Source organism: Microcebus murinus, chromosome 23, assembly GCF_040939455.1.
Source record: "Microcebus murinus isolate Inina chromosome 23, M.murinus_Inina_mat1.0, whole genome shotgun sequence".
Taxonomy (NCBI): Eukaryota; Metazoa; Chordata; class Mammalia; order Primates; family Cheirogaleidae; genus Microcebus; species Microcebus murinus.
This window is the reverse complement of record NC_134126.1, coordinates 14751888-14771858: the sequence shown is the minus strand read 5'-3', so window position 1 is coordinate 14771858 and position 19971 is coordinate 14751888.

The window sequence follows — 19971 nt, the reverse complement described above, 5'->3', positions numbered from 1 at the left end:
GAGGTGGACCAGTGAGAACGGCAGGGCAGGCTCCAGAGCTCTCTTATCGCAGAAATAACTCCCAGCCAGTCCCCTGGGGCTGGACCACGGCCCAGAGCCGAGAAATCTATTAGTAAATGTAAAAACCCTTTTTTTCTTTTCTTTTCACCTTAATTAAGAAAAAGCATGTGTGTAGCCAGGCGAGGTGGCTCACGCCTGTAATCCTAGCTCTCTGGGAGGCTGAGGCGGGCGGATTGCTCGAGGTCAGGAGTTCGAAACCAGCCTGAGCAAGAGCGAGACCCCGTCTCTATTATAAATACAAAGAAATTAATTGGCCAACTAATATATATAGAAAAAATTAGCCGGGCATGGTGGCGCATGCCTGTAGTCCCAGCTACTTGGGAGGCTGAGGCAGGAGGATTGCTTGAGCCCAGGAGATTGAGGTTGCTGTGAGCTAGGCTGACGCCACGGGACTCACTCTAGCCTGGGCAACAATGGGCAACAAAGCGAGAATCTGTCTCAAAAAAAAAAAAAGAAAGAAAAAGCATGTGTGTATATATATAAATATACATATATATATATATACAAAAAACTGTGTTAAAGTTTCGCCAAGCCTTTGAGTGCCAACGACTAGAAGTGGCAAAGCCAACCTGGAAGAAAGGCAGGAGACACAGGCCCAGATCCCAGATTCCTACTAAATGCCCACCAGGCGCCAGGCAGGGCCCTATTGAGTACATCACTGCCTGCAAGAGGCTGACAGTCTAGCTTGGTTGATCAATACTAACAGCCAGAAAAGCAACCACACTTATGTGCCACATAAATGTACAAAGCATTTGAGCATTTATTTTTAATATGTTTTTGATATATTTATATATAAAACATATGATTTAATATGTTTTAGTATTTTTAATATCTTTAACCTTCACAGCACATTTATGAAGAAGATATTGTTTTTGTCTCCTTCTTTTAAATGGTTAAAATGATAAATTTTTTTGAAACTTTTTTTATTTCGGCATATTACAGGGGTACAAATGTTTAGGTTATGTACATTGCCTTTGCCCCACCCGAGTCAGAGTGTGTCCATCCCCAGACGGTGCGCACCGCACCCATTGGGTGTGAATATGCCCATCCCCTCCTCCCCTCCCACCTGCCCCACACCTGATGAATGTTACCCTGTATGTGCACTTAATCGTTGATCTGTTAATAGCAATTTGAGTGAGTACATGTGGCTGTTTTGACCCCCTTCTATGCATCAGTAAATTGAGGTATTGAAAGGTTACGCAACGTGCCCGAGGTCAAGCAGGAAGAACCCACGCTGGGAGCTGGAACTAGCATAATGAGAAGCGAGTGATAACCAGTGTCCGGATTCCACAGCAGAATGGACACAGCGCCTGCTGGGAATACAAGAGAGGGATCGCAGCCCAGACTGGAGAAGTCCACAGCTTCCTGGAGCAGGTGACACTTGAGCCGTCCTGAAGGGTTGGGTGGGGGTGAGGAAGGCAGACAAGGGGACTGGCACTCTCAGAAGGTCTTTCAGCACCAGGGGACACAGAGGTGTGGGACAGCAAGTCACTTAGTGTGGCTGTGGGTGCATGTGGGACAGCAAGTCACTCAGAGTGGTTGTGGGTGCATGTGGGACAGCAAGTCACTCAAAGTGGTTGTGGGTGCATGTGGGACAGCAAGTCACTCTGAGTGGCTGTGGGTGCATGCGGGACAGAAAGTCACTCTGAGTGGCTGTGGGTGCATGCGGGACAGAAAGTCACTCTGAGTGGCTGTGGGTGCATGTGGGACAGCAAGTCACTCTGAGTGGCTGTGGGTGCATGCGGGACAGAAAGTCACTCTGAGTGGCTGTGGGTGCATGCGGGACAGCAAGTCACTCAGAGTGGCTGTGGGTGCATGCGGGACAGAAAGTCACTCAGAGTGGCTGTGGGTGCATGCGGGACAGCAAGTCACTCAGAGTGGCTGTGGGTGCATGTGGGACAGCAAGTCACTCAGAGTGGCTGTGGGTGCATGTGGGACAGCAAGTCACTCTGAGTGGCTGTGGGTGCATGTGGGACAGCAAGTCATTCAGAGTGGCTGTGGGTGCATGTGGGACAGCAAGTCATTCAGAGTGGCTGTGGGTGCCTACGGGACAGAAAGTCACTCAGAGTGGCTGTGGGTGCATGTGGGACAGCAAGTCACTCAGAGTGGCTGTGGGTGCATGTGGGACAGCAAGTCACTCTGAGTGGCTGTGGGTGCATGTGGGACAGCAAGTCATTCAGAGTGGCTGTGGGTGCATGTGGGACAGCAAGTCATTCAGAGTGGCTGTGGGTGCCTACGGGACAGAAAGTCACTCAGAGTGGCTGTGGGTGCATGTGGGACAGCAAGTCACTGGGTGTGGCTGTGGGTGCATGCAGGAGACAGAACCAGAGCCTGGGAGGGCCACACCGTGGAGGGCTTTGGGTACCAGCAAAGGAGTATGGAGAGTCAGGCCTCATCCGGCAGGCAGTGACAGACAGCTAGGGGATTTGAAGTAGGGGCCTGACAGGGTCAGAGTGGATGTTGCTAAAGAGGATGGCAGTGAGTGGGAGGGTGGGGAGGAAGCAGGTGAGGAGGCCTGGGAAGCCCAGGGAAGGAACTACAGGAACAACTGTGGAAGTAGAGAAGGTCTCAGCTTCCTGCAGCACCACACCCCAACCACACTCAGCTACTTCCCCCAGCGGCGGGTCCTGCCTTCCCATCCCCCCCCACCTGCGGCTAAGCAGCCTCCGCCTAGTTTCTGACCCTGCAGACAGGGGTAGAGGCTGTCCCCTGCACTCCCTCCCAACCCACAGCACCCAGACCACGCCCTGCACCACACCGCTTTTCCTCCACGGGACTGTTGGCTTTGACCTTTTTTTTGAACAGCTTTATTGAAATATAATTCACATACCATAAAATTCACCCTTCGAACCATGCAATCCTAGGGCTTTTAGTATACTCACGGAGTTGTGTGTCCATCGCCACAATCACTTTTACAGCATTTTCATTATCTCCGAAAGAAACACCCCACCCTTTAGCCATCATCCTTTGACTCCCCAATCCCCCTGTGCCCTAGGCAGCCACCACTCTAAATCTGCCCTAGAGCCTTGTCTATTCTGGACATTTCATATAGATGGAATCATACAACATATGGCCCTCGGCGACTGGCCGCTGTCACTTAGCATACTGTTTGCAGGGTTCATCCATGTTGTTGCATGTATCAATATTTCATTTCTTTTAATCGCTGAATACTATTCCAGTGTAAGGATATACCACGTTTTATTTATCCTTTCATCAGCTGGTGGACTGGCCTTGGTTTTTAAAGCAATCACTGTCAAGGGAGTTGGTTTGTCATGATTGGCTTATTGTGATCCTGGTCCATCTTCCAAGTGAAGTACTGACGCACACAAAAGGAGGGACGTAATGTGTGCTAACGTGCCCTGCGCTAGATCACAAACTCCATGAGGAGAGGATGTTTGAGTGTCATGAAGGTGACATCATGCAGGTGATGGACAGCAAAGAGCCCAGGCTTTGGACTCAAAGAAACCTCAGTGCAGATTTCAGCTAAATTACATCAGATACATAGCCTATCAGGTTTCCTGCTGTAGAGTGTGAATAATATCACAGGGTGGGCCAGGCGTGGTGGCTCACGCCTGCTATCTTGACGCCCTGGGAGGCCAGGGCAGAAGGATTGCTTGAGGTCAGGAGTGGGAGACCAGCTCTGAGCAAGAGTGAGACCCCATCTCTACTAAAAATAGAAAAAATTAGCCGGGCATGGTGGAATGTGCCTGTAGTCCCAGCTACTCAGGAGGTTGACGCAAGAGGATTGCTTGAGCCCAGGAGTTTGAGGTTGCTGTGAGCTAGGCTGATGCCACAGCACTCTAGCCAGGGTGACAGAGAAATACTCTGTCTCAAAATAAATAAATAAATAAATAAAATAATAACATAGGCTGGACTGAGCGCTAGTGGTTTTGTGGGTAAAGCACACTTTGTAAATTGTAGCTAATATTGCTCTTGTTATACAGACCCCCTATAATTTGGCTCCTACTTACTACTCCAGGTTTGCCTCCTGCCGAGTCTCCCTTGCCTTGCACTCTATAAATATCAAACTGCTCATGTTTTCTCTGATCTGCTATTTAGTTTCACATACGCATACCTTTTATAAGCAGTTCCCAATGCAAATAACCATACCTCTCTTATCTGTCAGGGGAATTCCATTCTTATTTGTCTTTCTTTTTTTTTTTTTTTTCCTTTCCTGTTTCTTTTTGGGAGGGATGAGACAGGGTCTTGCAATGTCACCCAGGCTGGAGTGTAGTGGCTATTCACAGGCATGATCATGGTGCACCTACAGCCTCAAACTCCTGGACTCCAGCGATCCTCCTGCCTCAGCCTCCTGAGTAGCTGAGACTACAGGTGCATACCACACTGCACCTGGCTCCATCTTTTTTCAAAAGCCCTCTTAGCGACCAGCTCCTCTAGGAAGGCTTTCCTCTTATTTCATCTCCCAGTCAGTCCCTCTGCTGTGCTTTCTCTATGTCTTGCATCTTGTATGTGCTTCTTGTACTTATCTCTCTGATGACATCATACAGTGTATTTCTCCAATTTTTGCCTGACTCCTAGATTACGAATTTCTTGTCAGCAGGGGCTGTACCCCCAGCACATGGTTCAGTGCCTAGAACATACTAAGAGAGCAATACATTTCCACTAGACGAATGATGTGACAGGGAGCAGAAGTCTAGCTAGCCCCTAGGTTTTTGGTAGTGTCAGTCCCTAGGATAGGAATAACAGATGAATTGGTTTAGGGTTAAATTCATCCAGAGTAAGTCTCGCAGGTAGTTTAAGACATATGTGTGAGGGTCAGGTGAGAGACGAGGGCCAGATACATGGCTTTGAGAGCTGGGTCCCTGTCTACATGGAATTTCAAGCCCCCAGATGCGTCTCTCTCTCCTCTCTTTCTGCCTGAGATTATACACTCCTGAAATTCATAAGGAATTTACAAGCTCCCTTGCCAGGATCACATTCTTTTTTTTTTTTTTTTTTTGAGACAGAGTCTCGCTTTGTTATCCAGGCTAGAGTGAGTGCCGTGGCGTCAGCCTAGCTCACAGCAACCTCAAACTCCTGGGCTCGAGCGATCCTTCTGCCTCAGCCTCCCGAGTAGCTAGGACTACAGGCATGCGCCACCACGCCCGGCTAATTTTTTATATATATATCAGTTGGCCAATTAATTTCTTTCTATTTTTAGTAGAGACGGGGTCTCGCTCTTGCTCAGGCTGGTTTTGAACTCCTGACCTTGAGCAATCGCCCGCCTCGGCCTCCCAAGAGCTAGGATTACAGGCGTGAGCCACCGTGCCCGGCCAGGATCACATTCTTGACAAGAGTGTTCCTGTGAATTGGGGCCAGAGAAGTGCTGAGAAGGAGCAAATCATTAACAGCACTGAGCAGGTGAATCAGCCTAAATTGGCATGTGAATTTGTCCCACTGATTGAAAGGGTAGAAATTTATGCTAGGGGTGGGTGCTGATCAACAATGCATTCAAAATAAAGAGTCAGAAAGACAAGCCTGTGTGCATGTCATTATAAAAACAACTGTAACAACAAAAGGCACCGGTCCAGCTTAAGACATAAGATCCCAAGGAATGAATTTCCTAATAAGACTTTCTTGTTTACTCTGGGCAAATGTTGGGCTTTTGTGTACACTTGACACAAAGACTAGACTGTATATGAAAGTTCACGTAAGCATTTACATTGTGTAACGGCTTGAAAATGAAGGCAGAGACGTGGTGTGTATGTGTGGAGCAAGGGTGTGACAATTAGCTGGGGCAACAGGCAGACATACAAAAAGAGGGTGGATTTACTGGCAGCAAATGTCATATCCCTACCCCTTCTCCCTGCGCCGGGCGTGAGGGGTAATGGAGCCCTGTCATACTGCAACCACACTAAAATAGAGTTAATAGCACTTTTTGCTGCCCAGAAATAAGTACTCCTAAGAGATGGCATTTCCCAGAACTGAAACTGGAGCTCAGTAAGCCTGAGCTGAAATCTTGGAATTGGCTGAATCACAGTAACTCTGAAGCAAGAAAAGTCCCCTGTTTGGCTTGGTTTGCCGTTGCTCCTACTGCAAGACGGTCCCTGCCTGGGCCAGGAACCAATGCCCCGCATGGACTCAGGAGATAGAAAGACACAGCCTGGACCACGAAACGTTCTCAGCAATGGGTATAAATCCTGGCCCTGGCTCTCCACAAATAGTGGCTCCCTGGGAAGGCAGCCTGGCTTTCTCTCTAGTTCAAGTCCATTGCCTTTCTGACACTTCCCCATGCCATCACGGAGGACTGCCGAGGGCATGCGGCCTGAGCGCTAGGTTCCCAAGACCTGAAGCCTGGCCCCAAAGAGACTCCCAGGGGAAGCGGATGGTACTTCTTCACCAAATCCAAGATATGACTGGATGCCAGGGAGAAATCAAAGGATGGGTGGATGTAGGAAGAAAGGTTATGAAAAAGAGATGTCAATAGCTGAGTTTAAAACCCAATTTAGACAGCCTTTGGACAGCCATCAAGGCTTCAGCTACTAACCCAGGAATCTGATTGTTCCTCATTGTTAACCTTACACAGGTCACTTTCAAGGTTAATCCATGGTGATGTTCATGGCCACAGTTTTTTTTTTTTTTAAGTTTCATTTATTTGTGGTTTTGCTCCAAGGTGTCACAACCACACCCTCCTATTGAATTGAAAGGGTCTGCTTTTTTCTAAACCAGAGCTGGCCTTTTAGTCGATGCTGGGTCACTCTTCTAAGGATTAGTAAGGACAGAAAATTCTAATCAGCTGGAGCGCCACAGCATTCTGATAATACTGTGTGCACACGCCATGCGTAATCTGAGTCAGGCCGTGGGATCTAATCTCGTGCCTGGACAGCAGCGATCTAGAAATCAGGTGTCTTGAATTTGAATTTCAGCTTTGCCATTGAGTTGTAAGATTTCCAACAGGTCACTCCTTTTTACTGATCACCACCATAGGCAAATTGAGAACAATACCAATTCAAAATAGATGCAATTCTCGCTGCCCAATGCTGCATTATTCCGTGACTTTCTTACAGATTGGAGATGGGGGGGGTAGTGTAAGTCACTTGCATTTGTAAACAGTAGATAGGCACATATGAAAAATCCACTCAGCAATCATCAAAAGCTTAATCTCAGATAAAACTCTGAACAATGGCCTAATTGACTATTTGCAAATCTTAAAAATTCACCGGTACTTCTTGGGGGTCTGGCTTTCTGGGGCTTTCAGGTCCTTCAGTCTTGCCCAAGCAGCAGCTGCGATCTGCAGGGAGGGAGATTCTGCAGGGGGAAAGCACACCGCCGATTTGGCCACACAGACTCGCATGTCATTTCTAGAGACCCGGAAGTGTCCTGCCTGCTTGGGAGGCGAGGAGAGAAGGGTTAACCTGCTCAATAGCCCGGTGGACAAAACAACCCTGCGAAAATGCAGGAGTATCAGAGGACTTAAAGAGTTACCTATGGACCTTTAAATTACAACTGAAAAGTTAAATTGAATCTGTTTCTAGGGGAGTTTGATTTTCTCAGAAGAAAGATACAAATAGGAAGTCCAGGGAGAAATACAAAATCTTGTCGGATCAGTAGTTCTGAGTCTAGTGTTTTTTCTTTCAGTTTGTCATAAGGTGGCATTTTGTGTGTTATTTGTTTATTGTTTATCACTTGACTCTCTCACTAGAGTGTACGTGCTGTGAGAGTTGGAAGTGTGTATTTTATTTCTATTAAATTCTCTGGGCCTGGTAGAGTGCCTTATGTACAATAAGCACTCAAAAAAATTTTTAATGAATGAATAATAAATGAATGATTAAGCTCCTATACATATTTAATTATATTTGATTATATATAATACATATTATTATGTCACATAATGTGTGTATATATATACATATATATGTGTGTGTGTATATATATATAATTATATCTTCCCATGCAAAATTCACAGTTTCCAAAAGACATTTCTTCTTCACCAGTGGCATCTGGTGTCCCTAAAAAGCACAGAAACAAAAGCTCTGCTGTTGTTGCATTCTCCACAGGAGCAATTCTGAAGAACTGGGACCTCGGGTCTTTGACTCCCAGGCTCAAACATCTGAAATCGGCTCTTGGAAACTCCTGAGGGACCCTGGGTCACCTCTGGACGCATGACCAGTAAAAGAAACCCCTCAGTGAAAGGGAAGGGGGAAAAAAAAGCCTAAATTTGGGACTCAGGAACCTTGAGTTCAAACTCGGCTCTTGCTCCTTACTCACTGTAGGATCATAGCCAGGTCCTGTGCCTCTCTGGGCCTCAATTTTGTCGTCTGAATGAAGAGTTCTGGCTCAGGCCCGACATTCTGTAATGCAGCATAATATTTAATAACTTGTGAACCCAGCAAATGAAGCAGCGGCAGGACTTTATATGCAACAGGATGTTGCTATATAGTTAAAGTGTCTATTTCGGAGTAGAGCTCACTCGCTACGAGAAGAGAGCATGGTTTATGATGAAGCAAGAGGGACTTTAGCTAAGACATCAGAAAGGACTCTCAACATTTTCGGGATGCAAGACACTGAGTCAGGGATGAGGGTGATCCCAGAACCTCCCTCGGGAGGTGTATGGGGATCATGACCCACGCCCATGTCTCAGATGACCTATTCCAGGGCTTGCCGGAAAGGGATCCTCGGGTCCGATTGGCTGCAAAATCCACCTGCTCTTTGATTCTAGGAAAAACCCTAGGCTTACCTTTGCCACAAATAAGATTCCAAGTGCAGAATCCCTAACAAATTTATTCTAATGCTTTGGAAACAAGTGTTGGTCGCCTTGAGGTTTTTTCCTTCTAATCAGTTTTTCCATACAAAGAAAGCGGGAGGAAAGTGACACTGAACACTTACTGGCAGTCCTTACTATTTGCTATCTCTCGTAATCCTGGAGCAACCCTCAAAGGCACTTGTCTCCACACCAATTTTACAAATAATGAAACTGAGACTCAGAGGAAAGTAACTGCTGTCGGGAAGCTAGGAAGCAGAGCTAAAATTTCAACCCCGGTCTGTCTGGCTTGGAAGCTCTTTCCACAACATCTGGTTCCCCCCAGGGAAAAGCTAAGTGGTGGTTGGGCAGCCAAGGGGCTTCCAGGCCACAAGTATGATGCCCACAAAGCACGGTTTACTTGTTCTGTCCAGTGTGGGCACTGCAGATGCTGAAATTGGAGCCTTCTCTGCTTACTCTTTCCCTGAGTTACTATCTCTGAATATCTTCCTAAAACAATGGACTTTTGGAAATAAAGATCTAAAGATAGAAATTACTTTCTGGAAATAGGTAAGAATTATAGAGAATGGGAGGGCTCCAAGGCTTCCCAAACCCTGGGAGAAGATTGGGAAAAGCCCCAGGGAGCAAGGCAAGAGAAGACATTGAGCAATAGGGAAAGAGTCTATGCTAGTGTTCCCCACTATCCCTAAGCCCATCCCGAGGCTTTCCTTTGCCTGCCCCCCATCTCCCTTCATCTTTCAAGAGACATTCAACTCATACGGCATCTTTTCCAGAAATCCTCACATTAGGCCCAGGGCCTTCCTCTGGGCTTCCATGGGAGCCAGTGCATACCTTACCATCTACCAGATTATAATGAAATCATGGTTATGACTCTCTCTTCCTTGGTAGACCATCCTGAGGATAGACCCTGCTCTATTCACGTCTGTACGCCTGGCACCTAGCACAGTACCTGATAACTAAGATGAGCTCACCAAATGTTTATTGAATACCCAGGCCCTAAAATACAGGGGTTCTGAGAGAAAAGAGGATCTCGAGACAACAGGAGAACAGAGACCTGGAAATAATCTCTCTGGGGAGTGGGGACTTCCTCTTCCAGGACTGTTCCAGTGCCTGGTGGATACGGCACAGTCCAGGCCAAGGAAGGAGGGCCTGAAGTTTATATCACTGCCAGGAGTGGTTCCACCTCAAACAACTCGAGTTTAGAAAGTTTGTTTTTGAGTTAAACCAAACTGTAAGCCCTACTAACTTCTACATAGAGGCTCTTGCCCGTGGTCCTTCTTAGTGTTAAGACTACAGGTCCTGCATGCAAATATCCCCACTGGGGTGCTGTGCCTTGTTTCTAGGAATCCAGGTTTAGCACTTTGTGATGTTCGTAAGGCAGAATTAGGTCAACCAGCGAGGCCCACCCTGTGTTAGAGGTTGTCTGAGTTGTCATTAGAGAGCTACTCATAGCCGCAGCCAGAATCTGCGTGACCTCCGGCAGGTCAGTTCACTGCCATGAGCCACAGCCCCTTCCTCTGCGAATAGTGATTCTGGCATTTTCTTCCCAACTGTGTTGTGTGAGCATGAAAACAAATGATGTCAGTAAGGCCTGGCCTGGCCTGGGTCAAATGTCAATGAAAGGTAGGTATCGATTTATTATTGAAATATTTTTATTCCAATGACAGGGGACTCCACCAACTCAGTTAGTAAATCGAATAGCTACTTCAGATCAATTTCCTCAGATGAGCTGAAATCTTATACTTGAGCCCCTACTGACACTTACATTAACACAGACTTCGTAAGATGGCGCTGAGGGTTAAGAACAGAGTTCAGCAATCACTTAGCAATGGTTTGCTAAGGATGCTAACGTTTAGCAAAAAGGCAAATTCTATGTGCTAGACTTTAATAATATAAAGAGATAAAGAGATAAAAGGTGTTCCTAGTCTAGTGGTGGGAACAGTCACATAAAGAAACATTAAAATTGTTGCTCACTAAGGAAAGATGAACCACTCCCAAATGGTGCTGGGAGAATGGGTTTTCTCTAAAGAGAAAAAACTGAAATGGAGGATTCCATGACACACTGCACACAAGCATGAATACCAGGCAGACTCAAGACTTAAATACAAAAAGTATAACTTAAATAAAATCAAAGAGCACACCTCCATACTCACAGAGATCTTCTTGAATCAGACATAAAAATTACTAACTGTAAAGGAAAAAATTGGTACCTTTGACTATCCTGAAGTGAAGAAAATTTGTCTATCAAAAGATCCCCATGAAAAAAGTTGAAAAGGCAACATACAAACTGGGAGATGGCATCTGCCACACACACGACCAACAAAGGAGTAGAATCTGGAATATGTAAAGACCTCCCGACAAAAGAAAATGGACACTGAGGCACCGTGGGACTGAGGGGGTTGACAGGGGGCCTTAGATGAAGAAGTTCTGGGCAGAGAGTACTCAGCCATGAAACACAGCAAGGCTAAGTGGCCTACAGAGGGACTAAACTGGTCAATTTGATCTCATTCATTGTGAATATGGATGTCAGATAAGATACAGGATGTCCAATAAATTTGAATGTCAGACAAAACAATTTTTATAGTTTAAGTATGTACCATGCAATATTTTGGGCAATAATTATACTAAAAATATTTGGGACACACAAACTAAAAAATTATTTGTTGTCTATCTGAAATTCAAATGTACTAGGTACTCTGTATTTTTATTTGCTAATTATGAACATCTTATTACTTCCAAGGAAAATACCTTTTGACCTCTAAGTCAAAACCAGTTATATAGCATATAAAGGGAGCTATTTTATAATAGCAAGGCTTTCTTGCAATGTGGGGAGCAGAATAGTACTAGTTAAGAGTTTCAGCCAGGCATGGTGGCTCACACCTGTAACCCTAGCAGTCTGGGAGGGTGAGGCAGGAGGATTGCTTGAGGTCAGGAGTTCAAGACCAGCCTGAGCAAGAGCAAGACCCTCATATCTACTAAAAATAGAAAAAGTAGCCAGGCATAATGGTGTGCACCTGTAGTCCCAGCTACTTGGGAGGCTGAGACAGGAGAATCACTTGAGCCCAGGAGTTCGAGGTTGCTGTGAGCTAGGCTGACACCACTGCACTCTACCCAGGCTGACAGGGTGAGACTGTCTCAAAAAAAAAAAAAAGTGTGAGGTGTGAAATCAGGCAGACTGGAGTCTGAGCCCCAGCTATGCTAACTGTGGTCTAGAGTGAATTATTCACCTTTTCATATGTTGGTATCTTCATCCACCTACCCCATAGGGCTGTTGCAGAAAATGAGGCAAGATGGGTTGCAAGTCATCAGCACCGTGCCTGACACAGCATTGTGTGCTCTTGATAATATTAATCACTCCCACCCATGCCCTCGGGTTTCTTACATGTAAACACTACAATAGACCGATAGCAACTTGCTGGCCGGGAACGCCTCCTCCTCGTTTCTGGGATATTTAGGGCAAAGTCAAAGGCAGGAGCTCCCCTGCCCACCAGGGTCCCTCACTGTCTGAGAGCCAGAAGGGAGGAGGGAGGAGGAGGTGACCTCCCAGATCCTCCCAACGCTAGGGTTTGATGGCCCTGTTTCCTTAGTAATATCAGCTTCCCGATGGCCGTCCTGTGAGTGCCTGTGACTGAGGGAGGGCCCAAGCTGTGTCCTACACAGTGTGAGTCCAGTCTTGAGGATTCACTACGAGGCTGTAAGAGAAAACAACACACATAATTAGATGAGGACTTGCCCGAGATTTTAGAGACCACAACAGCAACACTCTCTCTCTGTAACCTGTAGAACTCCTCTGTCTGTCTCTCTCTCCCTCCATCCTCTTTCTTGCTTTCATCCTCCTGCCCTCCCCATCACTCTTTCCCTAGACGCCACATGAAAGATGATTTTTTCAACGTCATCACACATCCAATTAACAGCCAGTTCCTGTCAATACATGTCAACTGTAAGAACATGATTAGACCGGGCGTGGTGGCTCACGCCTGTAATCCTAGCACTCTGGGAGGCCAAGGAGGTCAGATCGCTCAAGGTCAGGAGTTCGAAACCAGCCTGAGCAAGAGCGAGACCCCCATCTCTACTAAAAATAGAAAGAAATTAATTGGCCAACTAAAGATATATAGAAAAAATTAGCCGGGCATGGTGGCGCATGCCTGTAGTCCCAGCTACTCAGGAGGCTGAGGAAGAAGGATTGCTTGAGCCCAGGAGTTTGAGGTTGCTGTGAGCAAGGTTGCTGTGAGCTAGGCTGATGCCACAGCACTCTAGCCCAAGCAACACACTGAGACTCTGTCTAAAAAAAAAGAATATGATTAACAAATAATTAATACTTGGTAATATTGCCAACCAAGAAAAAACTCCATACAATAGAAGACTCTCTGTCACAAGAACAAGAGTAACGTATCCAGAACAGACATTGCCATGCTCTGCATCCATGGCTTCGTAGCATCAAATGACCTGAAACTGTGAACAGGAGACCCTCCCTGAAGGAGGAACTGGATGGGTGGGTTTCAAGGCAACCACGGAGCCTGGATGACATGGTGGCCATCCTTATAGGACAGACCGTTTTTCACGGCATGGCGAGACGCCGCAGCCGTGGCCTCGTGAGGAGCACAGAAGCGGCGGACCCGAGAGCTGGAGTTGTGCAGGGGCTTCCGGTTGTGTCAGAGCTCGGGGGCTTCTCACCAGGTGGGCTATTCCTCGTCTGGCTCCGTGTCACAGGGGCCTCCGGCATTCTAAGCACATGTTGGTCGAGTGCTCAGAAAAGCAGCGAGCCTGTTTTAGGAAAGATAAACAGCCTCTCTCTGCAGGCTGAGCTCCTCTCATGTCTGCCTCAGCCGGCCAGCCCGCAGCAGAACCACCACAAGGTGTCCCAGCTTAAAGGTTCCAAAACGTGCGCTGCGCAGCCAAGCTGCAGAGAGAGCCCAGGTAGCACTCTGGAAATGATGTCACAGGCCATGCCCTCCCCTCCAGGGAGCAGTGGGAAGGGGCGGAGCCGTGATTAAGAGCTTAACCTCTGGCCTCCACCTTCTTATGAGGGGTGGCCCGGTAATCCCTGAGGTCCCTCTTTGTGTTGACATTTGATGGCGCACACTGCGTCGTGGAAAGTGAAGCTCTCTCCTCTCTGCCAGGTGCAGACTCTGAGGGCTTTGTACCCTGACCTCTCTCAAATGTGGTCATGTTTTCTTACCCTTTCCATTCTCCTAGGGAGAAAAGGAGGCAGGAAGGAGGGAGGGAGGGAAAGAGAAAAGCCTTCAGAAATAAACAGAATTAAAAACACAAACAAAAACGCCTTTTGGAGCTGGTTGGTTGCTGGGGCCAGGGGCTGCCTAAGAGCCTTTCCATCCTCAGCCAGGATTCCTTCTGGCCTCACCTGGTTGTCAGATCCAGTTTGCTTATACGGGGTGAAAATGTGGGACCCCAACAACTTGCCTGGAGGCATCAGAGGTCTCCAATGGGCCAGGAGAGGAGTCAACGCCTTCTTCCCTGCTCCTGCCCCAGAAAAATGTCATGGCCTCCCAGCCTGCGCTTCCTAATCTAGAAACATCACGTCTGGAGCATCACTAAGATGGTTAATGAAAATATTGCCCATTTACCCAAAATGGATGTTTTGCTAAAAGAATATAATAAGATGCCGAAAAGTGTTTAATAGTCCTTGCCAACACACGGTTTTGTGTCCCTCCTGTTCCACCTCAGTGAAAAGCAGATTTCGCTGGGGGCTTGGGGAGGAGCTTCCTTCTAGTTTCCATCACCACAGCCAGACAGACTACCCGCAAACTGCCAGGGGGTCACTACCGAAATGTTAATCATTACTGGAAAATGAAGACAAAAATCACTTAGCCCTGGGATCTCGATGACCGTGAGTGCAGCATTCAAATCTGCTTCAGTTCAAAAGGATTTCCAGAGGAAAATTCCAGTCCGTGCTCCCCGGGCTGTCCCTTTCCTGCCTGCCTATCGCGTACCCCCAGAGCTTCCTCCTCCCCCTCCTCCACCCACCCTAACTGCCCCATTAAAGAGCAGCCCCTGTCCCCACCCAGACAGCAACAATGTCACACACCTCAGGGCAGCTTCACTTCTGGAAGGAAAGAGAACTGGAAGGTCATTCCGGACACTTCCTTTACTGCCTATCTGGGGATTCTGGCATGCCTACGTGAGGTTTCCATCCAGAACAAAACAAAATTCCTCTCTTTGAAGAGAAGCTACCAGAGGCAGTGCTTCTCCAAATATGTGCCTCAGAATATCTGGTATGGGCAAAAATGCTCTTTGGTCCCATTTTCCCAAGACTGCACTTTAACAATCCCAAACCACTTACCGGACTACAAAACTTCTCAGGTATGACCCCAGGTCCCCCAGCAGGGGGTATGGCTTTCCACACCTCTGAACTTCACGTGACCGTGGAGTGCTTTCATCATGGTGCTACTTATGGAACCGAGATTCCTCGGAATACTCTTTGGGGAAAGCTGTCTTACGATGAAGATAAAAAATCTCTCCTTTTCCCACTTTCTGACTTTTGGAATTGTGGAAGCCAGATTGTTTAGAAACACAGATCACAGCTGCAACGCAAGAATGTGTTGGGTGTTCAGTCTGGGGGCCTAAGAACCATTCTTTAAGGTCTTCTGATTCCGACAGCTAAAGAAGGAAGGCTCTATTTTTCCAGCACAACTTCCTCATCAGAAAAGGAGCCTTTTGTCTCAGAAGCCTGGGATCTCTGAGATTAAAGAGATCCTGGAGCCAGATCTTTTCCAAGTACCTTTGACTTCTCCTCTCTCTCAACCCCAGCTCCCTCCTCTCGGGCTCCTCTCCCTGACCAACCATCCACACACTCCCCGGGCACAGCTGGGGCTTAATCTGCCCAGTGGCTCTCAGAGTGCACCCTGGGGACCAGCAGCACCTGGGACTTGTCAGAAATGCCCCACCCCAGATAATCAGAATCAGAAACTCTGGGAATGGAGGTTGAGCAAGCTGGCTTTTAAAAGCCTTCCAGGTGATTCTGTCTCATGCTGAAGCTCAAGAGCCCCCTGGTCTTCAGCACTCCGCTTTTACGCTTTATTCATTCCGCCAATATTTGCTGAACACCGTGGCTCGAGTCACATGCGAGAGAGACAAGGTCCTGAACCAGGGGGATCTTACAATAAACAATAAGTAAATTCAGAAATGAGACCCATAATGTTAGGGTGGTAGGCAAAATAAATGAGAGAGGACATTTCCATCGAGAAGCCAGAGAAGGCTTCTCTGAGGAGGTGACGCTGAGCTGAGACCTGAAGAATGAGAAAGAGCCATCCTTTTAGGGACGCAGGGAAAGAACATTCAGACAGCAGGGACAGCAGTGTCAAAGCCTCTGTGGTGAGAAAGGGCCTGGGGCTGTCAGAGGATGAGAGAGGACTGAGGGGTAGGAATAAACAGATGGTTGGGAGATGCAAACACCTACATCCTCCACCCAATGAGCTACTGATTCAGTAGGTTCAAGAATCTGCATTTTGGTCGGGCATGGTGGCTCACACCTGTAACCCTAGCACTTTTAGAAGCCGAGATGGGCGGATTGCTCAAGGTCAGGAGTTCAAAACCAGCCTGAGCAAGAGCAAGACCCTGTCTCTACTAAAAATAGAAAGAAATTAATTGGCCAGCTAAAAATATATAGAAAAAATTAGCCGGACATGGTGGCGCATGCCTGTAGTCCCAGCTACTCGGGAGGCTGAGGCAGGAGGATTGCCTGAGCCCAGGAGTCTGAGGTTGCTGTGAGCTAGGCTGACACCACGGCACTCTAGCCCAGGCAATAGAGTGAGACTCTGTCTCAAAAAGAAAAGAAAAAAAAAAAGAATGTGCATCTTCACAAGTTCTTAAAGAATTCTGACACTGGTTCAAATCTGAAAATCACTGTTCCCCTGAAGTTGCACAGCAAAAGAACGTCAGAGCCGAAGGGGACAATTAAGAGATATAAACCAGCAGGTCAGGTGCTGCGCTTAGCAAGTGGACACCCAGTATTGTGGCTCTCTGGTGGCTCTAAAGAAATGTGCTCGGGGAGCATCAGCAGGCCTCCTTGTTGGTCAGTCACTGGACTCTGCTCCTGGGATTCCCTGAGGGAGACGTGCCGTGTGACCACTCCACATGGCTCCAGACATTTGTCCCGAGAGAACGTGCATGCTAAACATTGCGGGCCCTAAGTGTCCCCCCCCCACCCTGCTCCCCAAAAGGATCTAGCCGGAGAGCGAAATAGCAAGCAAAGTGGCCTGTAGCCAGCCCAAATGTAGACAGGCTGGGAGAGTGGCCTGTGTGAGGGTGGGACATGGGGAGGGGGTGTCACCCCCTGAGTTCCTGCCTGGAAGAGGGGAGGATCCCTGTCTCCTGGCAGGTGCTCTATAAATGCCAGCAGGATGTTGAAAGAAGGGTGACAAAGGACTGAAGCATTTGGGGACGTGGGGCTGTGAAAGGAAAAGAGTTTCTCTGGATGGATTGGATTGTCACATCCTCAGAGAGAACGGAACCCTCAGTCCACTCCTCTGCCCACCACGCCCTGCCATCAGGAGCCCTACTTTGGCCTCCCGCTGTGACTTACTGGTCACTAACAGCGCTTTCCAGATGCCAGCCAGTTGTACCAACTCTGGCCTCCGATCAAACACTGGCACAAAACCATGGCAAATGAAGGTAGTTTTATTTAGATTAAACTTGTTATTTATATTGTACTATATACTTTTGCAAGCACTTTTGCTCCTGTTAGCTCATAACTTGGCCTGGAGGGCTCTTTCCTAGTGGATGGGCTGGTGCCTTCTCAGCTTGCAGGAGGCTTTTAATAAATATCACTTCCTCCAAGTTACCCTCTACCCACCCTCCACGTTACTCCCTATTTCATCATTCTGTTTATGTCCCTCAGAGCACTCCTCAGTCAGTGGTTATCTTATTTACTGTTTCCTTGTCACTTGCCTCCTCACCCTGGAATGCAGGCTCCGTGAGGGCAGGGATCACTGCCACCGTGTTTGGTACCATACCCCACCACTGGGAAGAGCCGGCACAAAGTGACCTGCCTAACCCTGAACACCTGGTGAGTGGCAGAACCTGTGCTAGAATCCAGGTCTTCTGGCTCCTAGTCCCATAGTCAGCAGATGCCAGCACCTGTCCCTGTCCTGGAAAGAAAAGAAAACAAACAACAAGAAAACAACGGCATGCCCATGTGAGAGGGAAACGAGAGTGGAGCAATGAGACCAAAATTAGCCAAAGCCTGCCCTCTCTCTAGACAGTGGCCCCAACCAATTTCCTACCCCACGTGGGACCTTGAGCTGAGGAGAGGGCGTCTGGGTCCAGATTGAGCTGGAACCTAAGAGCACACATCCTCTTGCACCAGCATTGCTTCCTGCCTGAGCCTCGCTCGGGCCCAAAGGTGAGGACTGACGTCAGTGGGACTGTTTTAGTCTACTCTGTTGCTATGACAACATATCATAGATTGGGTGGCTTGCACTACAGACATTTATTCCCCACAGTTCTGGAGCTGAGAAGTCCAAGGTCAGGGTGCCGGCAAGGTTGGACACTGGTGAGGGCTCTCTTCCTGACTTGCAGACGGCCTCCTTCTCACTCTCTCTCCTCCCCTTCCGCTGTGCCTCTCGGCGTTTTATAAGGGCACTAACCCCAACATGGGGGCCTCACCCTCGTGACTTTGTCTGAACCAAATCATCTCCAAAAGGTCCCACCTCCTAACATGGCATTGGGGGTTAGGGCTTTAACATATGACTTTTAGGGGGACACAAACAAACATTCAGTCTATAACAGGACCCAGAAGGTGGCAGCCACAGAGCAAAGGGTTGCTGACCATGAACCTTTTGTGACCTTCAGCCAACGTTGAAGAAACAGGAAATAAGCAAGGGAGATGGAGAATTCCACCCGGGAGTTCGCTTGCAACAGCCCAGGACAGTTCCCACGGGCTTGCTGGGCTCACTAGACACCCCGGGAGGCGAAGCCTGCTCAGCTGGACTCCATTAGCAGGCCGTGTTTTCCATTCCGGTTTGCTGCTGACCTGGCGCTGGCCAGCACGCTGCCCGAGGCTGGGAAAGAGCGGGGCACCACCTCAGTGCTGAGTCACTCCACTCAGGGACCAGGAAACTTACACAACAAGGCAGACTCCACATGTTTACACATCAGGCCCGGGCTACAGGAGCAGGAAGGGAAGAGGTGAGGCTGGGGGCAGTGGGAGGGGTGGGAGGTGGTGGTCCCTGGGACGCTGAGGCAGAGTCTCTCTGTGCCAGGAAGTCTTGGTGGACCCAGTGATGAAGAGAGCGCCTGACATGGCAGGACCCCCAGGGATTACAGACATGGATTAAAGAGAACCTAGGGCTTTAGCTTGAAACCAGCACAACACAATTCTCCTGAGCCCTTTCCTCCAAAGCCTGGGACGTGTTGAGCCAGGTTCAAAAAGAACACAGATGGAAAATGAGCAAGGGGCTTCATAAAAACATGAACTTCTGGACTGTCTAAGATATGGCTTTGGAGTATTGTTACTGCCAAAGAGATGGCACCGCAGTGACACCGGACGCTGTGCCAATGCGTCCAGTAGGGAAACAGTCTGTGGGCTGGAAACATGGAAACATGTGAGTGGGCAGCGGTTTGAGCCTCACGGCAAAGCTCCTTTCGGTCGCGGCTCTTTACCGATGAGGAAGAGGAGACTGGCAATGGGGGGAGACATTCCTGGGATTGGGTGGAAAGGGGACACCCCCTCTGGAAGAATCTTTTCCCCCCAGCCCTTCAATAGCTTCTGTAAAAGCAGCCCTCTGCTCTCCCCACACGATACCCTACCAAGGTGGCCTGAAGGAAAGTTGCCTACAAATAAAATGAACCCTCTTTTCCTACCAAAACCCAAGCTCTCATGGATCTGAGCACTACTTCTCAGCCTCCTGGTACAAATGGAGCGACAGCATGTGGTACTATTTCAGCCCAATGTAGAGTGAGAAAAAATAACCTTTAAAAGGAAAGCTGCCAGAAGATGCAAATGTTAAAAAATAAAAATAAAAAATAAAAGGAGAGAGACTCAATCAGAATTCTAGATCCACCCTGGGTCATCTACCTGTGTCTCTTATCCTCATCCCTTACTCATTTGCTTTGTCATACATTATAAACACAACAGTCTCAGAATAACCAGACCAATACTACCACCACTAATTATGATTATTAAACATAGTTTAAAAATTTTTGCTGATGCTCTACCTATTCTCTGGTTGTACTAAATTTGCATTGCCAGA